Source organism: Pongo pygmaeus, chromosome 12 (assembly GCF_028885625.2).
Source record: "Pongo pygmaeus isolate AG05252 chromosome 12, NHGRI_mPonPyg2-v2.0_pri, whole genome shotgun sequence".
Lineage (NCBI taxonomy): Eukaryota > Metazoa > Chordata > Mammalia > Primates > Hominidae > Pongo > Pongo pygmaeus.
In genome coordinates, this window is record NC_072385.2 from 3,820,253 (window position 1) to 3,832,934 (window position 12,682).

The window sequence follows — 12,682 nt, forward strand, 5'->3', positions numbered from 1 at the left end:
CCTTTTCCAGCATAGGCCTCAAAGCGCTCCAAATATCCACTTGCAATTTCTACAAAAAGAGTTTTTCAAATCTGCTCTTTCAAAAGGAAGGTTCAAGTCTGTGAGTTGAATGCATAAAGCACACTGAAGTTTCTGAGAATGCTTCCACCTAGTTTTTATGTGAAGATATTCCCTTTTACACCACAGGCCTCAAATCATTCCAAATATCCACTTGCAGATTCTACAAAAAGGGTGTTTCAAAACTGCTCTATCAAAAGGAAGTTTCTAGTCTGTTAGATGAATGCATGCATCACAAAGAAGTTTCAGAGAATGCTTCTGTCTAGTTTTTATGTGAAGATATTTCCTTTTCCAGATTAGGCCTCAAAGCACACCAAATATCCACTTGCAAATTCTACAAAAGGAGTGTTTCAAAACTGCTCTATCAAAAAGAAAGTTCAAGTCTGTGAGTACAATGCGTTCATCATAGAGATGTTTCTGAGAATGCTTCTGTATAGTTTTTATGTGAAGATATTTCCTTTTACAGCGTAGGCCTCATAGCGCTCCAAATATCCACTTGCAGATTCTACAAAAAGAGTGTCTCAAAACTGCTATATCGAAAGAAAGGTTTAAGTCTCTGAGTTGAATGCACTCATCACTAAGAACTTTGTGAGTATGCTTCTGCTTAGTTTTTATGAGAACATATATCCATTTCCAGCATAGGCCTCAAAGTGCACCAAGTATCCACATTCAGATTCTACAAAGAGAGTGTTACAAAACTGTTCTAAAAAAAGGAAGTTTCTACTCTGTGGGTTGAATGCACTCATCACAAAGAAGTTTCTGAGAATGCTTCTGTCTAGTTTTTAGGTGAAGATATTCCCTTTTTCATCATAGGCCTCAAATCGCTCCAAATATCCAATTGCAGATTCTACAAAAAGAGTGTTTCAAAACTGCTCTATCAAAAGGAAGGTTCAAGTATGTGAGTTGAACGCATGAAGCACAGGGAAGTTTCTGGGAATGCTTCTGTCTAGTTTTTATGTGAAGATTTCTCTTTTTGCAGCATAGGCCTCAAATCACTCCAAATACCCACTTGCAGATTCTACAAAAAGAATGTTTCAAAACTGTTCTATCAAAAGGAATGTTCAAGTCTGTGAGTTGAATGGACTCATCACACAGAAATTTCTGAGAATGCTTCTGTCTAGTTTTGATGTGAAAATATTTCCTTTTCCAGCATAGACCTCAAAGTGCTCCAAATATCCACTTGCAGATTCTACAAAACGTGTGTTCCAAAACTACTCTATCAAAAGGAAGGTTCAAGTCTGTGAGTTGAATGCCCTCATCATACAAATATTTCTGAGAATGATTCTGCTTAGTTTTTATGGGAAGATACTTTCTTTTCCAGAATAGGCCTCAATGAGTTCCAAATAATCTCTTGTAGATTCTACAAAGAGAGTGTTTCATAACTGTTCTACCAAAAGGAAGGTTGAACTCTGTGAGTTGAATGCACTCATCACAGAGAAGTTTCTGTGAATCCTTCCGTCTAGTTATTATGTGAAGATATTTCCTTTTCCAGCATAGGTCTCAAAGCGCTCCAAATATCCACTTGCAGATTCTACAAAAAGAGTGTTTCAAAACTGTTCCATCAAAGGGAAGGTTCAACTCTGTGAGGTGAATGCATTCATCACAAAGAAGTTTCGGAGAATGCTTTTGTCTACTTTTTATGTGGGGATATTTCCTTTTCCAGCGTAGGCCTCAAAGCGCTCCAAATATCCACCTGCAGTTTCTACAAAAAAAGTGTTTCAAATCTGCTCTTTCAAAAGGAAGTTTTAAGTCTGTGAGTTGAATGCATAAGGCTCAGGGAAGTTTCTGAGAATGCTTCTATCTAGTTTTTATGCGAGGATATCCCCTTTTTCAACATAGGCCTCAAATCGCTCCAAATATCCACTTGCAGATTCTACAAAAAGGGTGTTTCAAAACTGCTCTATCAAAAGGAAGGTTCTACTCTGTTAGTTTAATGCACACATCACAAAGAAGATAGGAGAATACTTCTGTCCAGTTTTTATGTGAAGATATTTCCTTTTCCAGCTTAGCCCTCAAATTGCACCAAATATAAACTTGCATATTCTACAAAAAGACTGTTTCAAAACTGCTCTATCAAAAGGAAATTTAAAGTCTGTGAGTACAAAGCACTCATCACAAAGAAGTTTCTGAGCATGCTTCTGTCTAGTATTTATATGAAGAAATTTCCTTTTCGAGCATAGGCCTCAAAGCATTCCAAATATCCACTTGCAGATTCTACAAAAAGAGTGTTTCAAAACTGTTCAATCAAAAGGTTGGTTCAACTCTGTGAGTTGAACTCACTCATCACAATGAAGTTTCTGAGAATACTTCCGTCTAGGTTTTATGTGAAGATATTTCCTTTTCCATCATAAGCCTCAAAGAGCTCCAAATATCCACTTGAAGATTCTACTAAAAGAGTGCTTCACAACTGTTCTATCAATAGGAAGGTTCAACCCTGTGAGCTGAATGCGTTCATCACAAAGTAGTTTCTGAGAAGGCTTCTGTCCAATTATTATATGAAGATGTTTCCTTTTGCAGCATAGTCTTCAAAGCGCTCCAAAAATCCACTTGCAGATTCTACAAAAAGAGTGTTTCAAAACTGCGCTATCAAAAGGAAGGTTCAACTCTCTGAGTTGAAATCATAAAACATAGAGAAGTTTCTGAGAGTGCTTCTGTCTAGTTTTTATGAATACATATTTCCATTTCCAGCATTGGCCTCAAAACACCAAAAATATCCACCTGCAGATCCTACAAAAAGGGTGTTTCATAACTGCTCTTTCAAAAGCAGGGTTCAACTCTGTGAGTTGAATGCACACATCACAAAGAAGTTTCTGAGAATACTTCTGTCTAGTTTTTATGTGATGGTATTTCCTTTTCCTGCATAGGCCTCAAATCGCTCCAAATATCCACTTCCAGATTCTACAAAAAGTGTGTTTCCAAACTGTTTTATCAAAAGGAAGGTTCAAGTCTGTGGGTTGAATTCATAAATCACAGGGAAGTTTCTGAGAATGCTTCTGTCTGGTTTTTATGTGAAGATATACCCTTTTCCAGGCTAGGCCTCAAAGTGTTAAAACTATCCACTTGCAGATTCTACAATATGGTGTTTCAAAACTGCTTTATCAAAAGGAAGTTTCAATTCTTGAGTTGAAGGCACACATCACAAAGATGTTTTTGAGAATGCTTCAATATAGTTTTTATGTGAAATTAATTCTTACTCCAACATAGGCCTCAAGCGATCCAAATATCCACTTGCAGATTCGACAAGAAGATTGTGTCAGAATTGTTCTATCAAAAGGAACTTTCAACCCTGTGAGTTGAATGTACTAATCGCAAAGAAATTTCTTAGAATGCTTCTGTCTAGTTTTTAGGTGAAGATATTTTCTTTTCCAGCATAGGCCTCAAAGCCCTCCAAACATCCACTTGCAGATTCTACAAAAAGCGTGTTTCAAAACTAGTCTATCAAAAGGAAGGTTCAACTCTGTTGGTTGAATGTACTCATCCCACAGAAGTTTCTGAGACTGTATCTGTCTAGTTTTTAGGTGAAGATATTTCCTTTTTCATCATAGGCCTCAAATCGCTCAAAATATCCACTTGCACATTATACAAAAAGAGTGGTTCAATACTGCTCTATCAAAACGAAGGTTCAAGCCTGTGATTTGAATGCATAAAGCACAGGGAAGTCTCTGAGAATGCTTCTGTCTAGTTCTTAAGTTAAGATATTCCCTTTATGCAGCACAGGCCACAAATCTCTCCAAATATCCACTTGCAAATTCTACAGAGTGTTTCAAAACTCTTCTATCAAAAGGCAAGTTCAAACCTGTGAGTTAAATGCACTCATCACCAAGAAATTTCTGAGAATGCTTCCATCTAGTTTTTATGTGAAGATATTTCCTTTCCCAGCATAGGCCTCAAATTGCCCCAAATATCCACCTCCAGATTCTACAAAAAAAGTGTTTCAAAACTGTTCTATCAAATGGAAGGTTCAACCCTTTGAGTTGAATGCACTCATCCCAAAGTAATTTCTGAGAATGCTTCTGTCTTGTTTTTATATGAAGATATTTCCTTTTCCATCTTTGACCTCAAAGCGCTTGAAATACCCACTTGCAGAATCTACAAAAAGAGTGTTTAAAAACTGCTCTATCAAAAGGAATGTTCAAGTCTGTGAGTTGAATGCACTCATCACAAAAATGTTTCTGAGAATGATTCTGCTTAGTTTTTATGGGAAGATACTTCCTTTTCTAGCATAGGCCTCAATGCACTCCAAATAATCTCTTGTAGATTCCACAAAGAGAGTGATTCAAAACTGTTCTACCAAAAGGAAGGTTGAACTCTGTGAGTTGAATACACTTATTACAGAGAAGTGTCTGAGAATGCTTCCATCTTGCTTTTATATGAAGATATTTTCTTTTCCAGCATAGGCCTCAAAGCGCTCCAAATATCCACTTGCAGATTTGACAAAAAGAGTGTTTCCAAACTGTTCTATCAAAAGGAATGTTCAAGTCTGTGAGTTGAATGCACTCATCACAAAAATGTTTCTGAGAACGATTCTGCTTAGTTTTTATGGGAAGATACTTTCTTTTCCAGCACAGGCCTCAAAGTGCTCCAAATATCCACCTGCAGATTCTACAAAAAGAGTGTTTCAAAACTGCTCTATCAAAAGGAAGGTTCAAGTCTGTGAGTCGAATGCACTCATCACAAAAAAGTATCTCAGAATGATTCTGCTTATTTTTTTATGGGAAGATACTTCCTTTTCCAGCATAGGCCTCAATGTACTCCAAATGATCCCTTGTAGATTCTACAAAGAGAGTGTTCCATAACTGTTCTACAAAAAGGAAGGTTGAACTCTGTGAGTTGAATGCACTCATCACAGAGAAGTGTCTGACAATGCTTCTGTCTAGTTTTTATGTGAAGATATTTCCTTTTCCGGCATAGACCACAAAGCGCTCCAAATATCCACTTGCAGATTCCACAAAAAGAGTGTTTCAAAACTGTTCCATCAAAAGGAAGGTTCAACTCTGTGAGCTGAATGCATTCATCATAACAAGTTTCAGAGAATGCTTTTGTCTAGTTTTTATGTGAGGATATTTCCTTTTCCAGCATAGGCCTCAAAGCGCTCCAAGTATCCCCCTGCAGTTTCTACAAAAACAGTGTTTCAAATCTGCTCTTTCAGAAGGAAGTTTCAAGTCTGTAAGTTGAATGCATAAAGCACAGAGAAGTTTCTGAGAATGCTTCTATCTAGTTTTTATGTGAAGATATCCCTTTTTCAGTATAGGCCTCAAATCTCTCCAAATATCCACTTGCAGATTCTACAAAAAGGGTGTTTCAAAACTGCACTATCAAAAGGATGGTTCTACTCTGTTATTTCAATGCACACATCACAAAGAGGTTTTGGAGAATGTTTCTGTCTAGTTTTTATGTGAAGATATTTCCTTTTGCTGCTTAGGCCTCAAAGCACACAAAATATCCACCTGCAGATTCTACAAAAAGAGTGTTTCAAAACTGCTCTCTCAAAAGAAAAGTTAAAGTCTGTGAGTTGAATGCACTCATCACAAAGAAGTTTCTGAGAATGCTTCTGTCTAGTTTTTATGGAAAGATATTTCCTTTTCCAGTGTTGGCCCCCTAACAATCCAAATATCCACTTGCACATTCTAGAAAAAGAGTGTTTCAAAACTGCTATACCAAAAGGTAGGTTCAACTTGGTGTGTTGAATGTGCACATCAGAAAAAGTTTCTGAGAATGCTTCTGTCTAGTTTTTATGTGAAGATAATTCCTTTACCAGAATAGGCCTCAAAGAGCTCCAAATAAACACTTGCAGAATCTCCAAAAAGAGTGTTTCAAAACTGCTCTCTCAAAAGGAAGGTTCAACTCTGTGAGTAGAATGCACTCATCACAAAGAAGTTTCTGAGAATGCTTCGGTATAGTTTTTATGGGAAGAAATTTCCTTTTCCAACATAGGCCTCAAAGCGCACAAATATCCACTTGCAGAATCTACAAAAAGAGTGTATCAAAACTATTCTATCAAAGGAAGGTTCAACTCTGTGAGAATAATGCACTCATCACAAAGAAGTTTCTGAGAATGCTTCGGTCTGGTTTTTATGGGAAGATATTTCCTTTTCCAACTTAGGCCTCAAAGCGCTTCAAATAAACACGTGCAGATTCTTCAAAAAGAGTGTTTCAAAACTGTTCTATCAAAAGGAAGGTTCAACTCTGTGAGTAGAATGCAATGGAATGGAATGGATTGGAATCTCCAATCCACTCTACACTGTTTTCTTAGAATCTGCAAGTGTTTATTTAGAGCTCTTTGAGGCCTATGTTGGAAAAGGAGTGTTTCAAAACTGCGCTTTCAAAAGGAAGGTTCCTCTCTATGACTTGAATGCATAAAGCACAGGGAAGTTTCTGAGAATGCTTCCATCTAGTTTTTACGTGAAGATATTTCCTTTTCCAGTGTTGGCCTCTTAACACTCCATATATCCACTTGCAGATCCTACTAAAAGAGTGTTTCAAAACAGCTATATCAAAAGGAAGCTTCAACTCTGTCAGTTGAATGTGCACATCACAAAGAAGTTTCTGAGAATGCTTCTCTGTAGTTTTCAGGTGAAGATATTTCATTTCCCAGCAAAGGTGTCAAAACGCTCAAAATAACCACTTGCAGATTCTACAAAAAGAGTGTTTTCAAAACTGCTCTTCCAAAACGAAAGTTAAAGTCTGTGAGTTGAATGCAATAATCACAAAGAAGTTTCTGAGAACACTTCTGACTAGTTTTTATGGGAAGATATTTCGTTTTCCAGCATAGGCCACAAATCGCTCCAAACATCTACTAGCAAATACTACAAAAAGAGTGCTTCAAAACTGTGCTTTCAAAATTAAGGTTCCTCTCTGTGACTTGAATGCATAAAGCACAGGGAAGTTTCTGAGAATGCTTCTATCTAGTTTTTATGTGAAGATATTTCCTTTTCCAGCATAGGACTCAAAGCATTCCAAATGTCGAATTGCAGATTCTACGAAAAGAGATTTTCAAAACTTTTCTATCAAAAGGAAGGTTCAACTATGTAGATTGAATGCAGAAAGCACAGGGATGTTTCTGAGAATGCTTCTGTCTAGTTTTTATGTGAAGATATTTCATTTTCCAGTGTTGGCCTCTTAGCACTCCAAATATCCACTTGCAGATTCTACTGAAAGAGTGTTTCAAAACTGCTCTATCAAAAGGAACGTTCAACTCTGTGAGCTGAAAGCACTCATCATGAAGAAGTTTCTGAGAATGCTTCTGCCTAGTTTTCATGTGATGATATTTCCTTTTCCAGCATTGGCATAAAAGCCCTCCAAATATCCACTTACAGATGCTATTAAAAGAGTGTTTCAAAACTGCTCTATCAAAAGGAAAGTCCAAGAGTGTGAGCTGAATGCACTCATCACGCAGAAGTTTCTGAGAATGCTTCTGTCTCGTTTTTACGTGAAGATATATCGTTTTCCAATTCAGTCCTCACAGCGCTCCAAATAAACACCTGCAGATTCTACAAAAGGAGTGTTTCAAAGCTGTTCTATCAAAAGGAAGGTTCAAGTCTGTGAGTTGAATGCACTCATCACAGAGAAGTTCCTGAGAATGCTTCTGTCTTGGGTTCCTGTGAAGATATTTCCTTTTGCAGTGTAGGACTCAAATTACTCCAAATATCCACTTGCAGATTTTACAAAAAGGCTGTTCCCAAACTACTCTATCAGAAAGCAGGTTCAACTCTGTGAGTTGAATGCACACATCACAAAGTAGTTTCTGAGAATGCTTCTGTGTACTTTGCAGGTGAAGATATTTCATTTCCCAGCAAAAGCCTCAAAATGCTCCAAATATCCACTTGCAGATTCTACAAAAAGAGTGTTTCAAAACTGCTCTTTCAAAATGAAGGTTCAAGTCTGTGAATTGAATGCACTCATCACAAAGCAGTTTCTGAGAATGATTTTGTCTAGTTTTTATGGGCAGATAGTTCGTTTTCCAGCATAGGTCTCAAGTCGCTCCAAACATCCACTAGCAAATTCTACAAAAAGAATGTTTGAAAACTGCACTTTCAAAAGGAAGGTTCCTCTCTGTGACTTGAATGCATAAAGCACAGGGAAGTTTCTGAGAATGCTTCCGTCTAGTTTTTATGTGAAGATATGTCCTTTTCCAGTGTTGGCCTCTTAGCACTCCAAATATCCACTTGCAGATTCTACTGAAAGAGTGTTTCAAAACAGCTATATCAAAAGGAAGCTTGAACTCTGTGAGTTGAATGCACACATCACAAAGAAGTTTCTGAGAATGCTTCTATCTAGTTTTTATGTGAAGATGTTTCCTTTTCCAGCATAGGCTACAAAGCGCTCCAAATATCCACTTGCAGACTCCACAAAAAGAGTGTTTCAAAACTGTTCTATCAAAAGGAATGTTCAACTCTGTGAGTAGAATGCACACATCATAAAGGAGTTTCTGAGAACGGTTCTATCTAGTTTTCATCTGAATGTATTTCCCTTTCCACTAGATGCGGCAGCGCGCCAAATATCCACTTATAGTTCCCACAACAAGAATGTTGCAGAACTGCTCTATGAAAAGGATGGTTCAACTCTGTGAGTTCAATCCCCAAATGACAAACAAGTTTCTGAGAATGCTTCTTTCTAGGATTTATGTGGAGATATTTCTTTTTGCAGCATAGGTCTCAAATCACTCCAAATATCCACTTGCAGATTTTACAAAAAGGCTGTTTCCAAACTACTCTCTCAAAAGGCAGGTTCAACCCTGTGAGTTGAATGCACACAGCACAAAGAAGTTTCTGAGAATGCTTCTGTATAGTTTTTATGGGAAGATATTTCGTTTTCCAGCATAGGCCTCAAATCACTCCAAACATCCACTTGCAAATTTTACAAAAAGAGTTTTTCAAAACTGTGCTTTCAAAAGGAAGGTTCCTCTCTGTCACTTGAATGCATAAAGCACAGGAAAGTTTCTGAGAATGCTTCCATCTTGTTTTTATGTGAAGATATTTCCTTTTCCAGTGTTGGCCTCTTAGCCCTCCAAATATCCACTTGCATATTCTACTGAAAGAGTGTTTCAAAACAGCTATATCAAAAGGAAGCTTCAACTCTGTGAGTTGAATGCCACATCACAAAGAAGTTTCTGAGTATGCTTCTGTCTAGTTTTCAGGTGAAGATATTTCATTTCCCAGCAAAGGCCTCAAAACGCTCAAAATTTCCACTTGCAGATTCTACAAAAAGAGTGTTTTCAAAACTGCTCTTTCAAAAGGAAAGTTAATGTCTGTGAGTTGGTTGCACACAGCACAAAGAAGCTTCTGAGAATGCTTCTGTCTAGTTTTTATGGGAAGATATTTCGTTTTCCAGCATAGGCCTCAAATCGCTCCAAACATCCACCAGCAAATTCTACAAAAAGAGTGTCTTCCAAATTGCTCTTCAAAAAGGAAAGTTAAAGTCTGTGAGTTGAATGCACAGAGAACAAAGACGTTTCTGAGAACGGTTCTATCTAGTTTTCATCTGAATGTATTTACTTTTCCACTATATGCCGCAATCACACGAAATATCCACTTGCAGTTTCCACAACAAAAGTGTTCCAGAACTGCTGTATGAAAAAGAAGGTTCAACCCTGTGAGGTCAATCCCCAAATAACAAAGAAGTTTCTCAGAATGCTTCTGTCTAGGTTTTATGTGGAGATATTACTTTTTGCAGCATTGGTCTCAAATCGCTCCAAATATCCACTTGCAGATTCTACAAAATTGCTGTTTCCAAACTACTCTATCAAAAGGCAAGTTCAACTCTGTGAGTTGAATGCACACAGCACAAAGAAGTTTTTGAGAATGCTTCTGTCTAGTTTTTATGGGAAGATATTTCGTTTTCCAGCATAGGCCTCAAATCGCTCCAAACATCCACCAGCAAATCCTACAAAAAGAGTGTTTCAAAACTGCGCTTTCAAAAGGAAGGATCCTCTCTGTGACTTGAATGCATAAAGCACAGGGAAGTTTCTGAGAATGCTTCCGTCTAGTTTTTATGTGAAGATAATTCCTTTTCCAGTGTTGGCCTCTTAACATTCCAAATATCCACTTGAAGATTCAACTGAAAGAGTGTTTCAAAACAGCTATATCACAAGGAAGCTTCAACTCTGTGAGTTCAATTCACACATCAAAAACAGGATTCTGAGAATGCTTCTACCTAGTTTTTATGGAAGATAATTCCTTGTCCAGCATAGGCCTCAAAGCGTTCCAAATGTCGACTTGCAGATTCTACGAAAAGAGATTTTCAAAACTTTTCTATGAAAAGGAAGTTTCAACTATGGGTTGATTGCAGAAAGCACAGGGAAGTTTCTAAGAATGCTTCTGTCTAGTTTTTATGTGAAGATATTTCCTTTTCCAGTGTTGGCCTCTTAGCACTCCAAATATCCACTTGCATATTCTACTGAAAGGGTGTTTCAAAACTGTTCTATCAAAAGGCACGTTCAACTCTGTGAGTTGAATGCACTCATCATGAAGAAGTTTCTGAGAATGCTTCTGCCTAGTTTTTATGTGATGATAATTCCTTTTCCAGCATTGCCATAAAAACCCTTCAAATATCCACTTACAGATGCTACTAAAAGGGTGTTTCAAAACTGCTCTATCAAAAGGAAAGTTCAAGTGTGTGAGTTGAATGCAGTCATCACACAGAAGGTTCTGAGAATGCTTCTGTCTCATTTTTATGTGAAGATATTTTGTTTTCCATCACAGGCCTCAAAACGCTCCAAATAAACACCTGCAGATTCTACAAAAGGAGGGTTTCAAAACTGTTCTATCAAAAGCAGGGTTCAAGTCCGTGAGTTGAATGCACCCATCACACACAAATTCCTGAGAATGCTTCTGTCTAGGGTTTCTGTGAAGATATTTCCTTTTGCAGCATAGGCCTCAAATCGCTCCAAATATCCACTTGCAGATTTTACAAAAAGGCTGTTTCTAAACTGCTCTATCAAAAAGCAGGTTCAACTCTGTGAGTTGAATGCACACATTGCAAATTAGTTTCTGAGAATGCTTCTGTGTAATTTGTAGGTGAAGATATTTCATTTCCCAGCAAAGGCCTCAAAACGCTCAAAATATCCACTTGCAGATTCTACAAAAAGAATGTTTCAAAACTGCTCTTTCAAAATGAAGGTTCAAGTCTGTGAGTTGAATGCACTCATCACAAAGTAGTTTCTGAGAATATTTCTTTGTAGTTTTTATGGGAAGATATTTTAATTTCCAGCAAAGGCCTCAAATCGCTCCAAACATCCACTAGCAAATTCTACAAAAAGAGTGTTTCAAAACTGCACTTTCAAAAGGAAGGTTCCTCTCTGTGACTTGAATGCATAAAGCACAGGGAAGTTTCTATGAATGCTTCCATCTAGTTTTTATTTGAAGGTATTTTCTTTTCCAGTGTTGACCTCTTAACACTCCAAATATCCACTTGAAGATTCTACTAAAAGAGTGTTTCAAAACAGCTATATCAAAAGGAAGCTTAAACTCTGTGAGGTGAATGTGCACATCACAAGCAAGTTTCTGGGAATGCTTCTATCTAGTTTTTATGTGAAGATATTTCCTTTTCCAGCCTAGGCCTCAAAGCTTTCCAAATGTCAACTTGCAGATTCTACGAAAAGAGTTTTTCAAAACTGTTCTATCAAAAGGAAGATTCAACTATATGAGCTGAATGCAGAAAGCACAGGGAAGTCTCTGAGAATGCTTCTGTATAGTTTTTATGTGAAGATATTTCCTTTTCCACCATAGGCCTCAAAGCCCTCCAATTAAACAGTTGCAGATCCTACAAAAGGAGTGTTTCAAAACTGTTCTATCAAAAGGAACTTTCAACTCTGTAAGTTGAATGCACTCATCATGAAGTAGTTTCTGAGAATGCTTCTGCCTACTTTTTCTGTGATGATATTTCGTTTTCCAGCATTGGCATAAAATCCCTTCAAATATGCACTTACAGATGCAACTAAAAGAGTGTCCCAAAACTCCTCTATCAAAAGGAAAGTTCAAGTGTGTGAGTTGAATGCACTCATCACACAGAAGTTTCTGAGAATGCTTCTGTCTCGTTTTTATTTGAAGATATTTCCTTTTCCATCATAGGCCTCAAAGCGCTCCAAAAAAACACTTGCAGATTCTACAAAAGGAGTGTTTCAAAACTGTTCTATCAAAAGGAAGGTTCACGTCCATGAGTTGAATGCACTATTCACCCAGAAGTTTCTGAGAATGCTTCTATCTAGGGTTTCTGTGAAGATATTTCCTTTTGCAGCATAGGCCTCAAAACCCTCAAAATATCCACTTGCAGATTTCACAAAAAGGCTGTTTCCAAACTGCTCTATCAAAAGGCAGGTTCAACTCTCTGAATTGAATGCACACATCCAAAAGTAGTTTCTCAGAATGCTTCTGTGTAGTTTTCAGGTGAAGATATTTCATTTCCCAGCAAAGGCCTCAAAACGCTCAAAATATCCACTTGCAGATTCTACAAAAACAGTGTTTCAAAACTGCTCTTTCAAAACGAAGTTTCAAGTCTGTTAGTTGAATGCACTCATCACAAAGAAGTTTCTGAGAATGCTTCTGTCTAGTTTTTATGGGAAGATATTTCGTTTTCCAGCAGAGGCCTCAAATCGCTCCAAACATCCACTAGCAAATTCTACAACAGA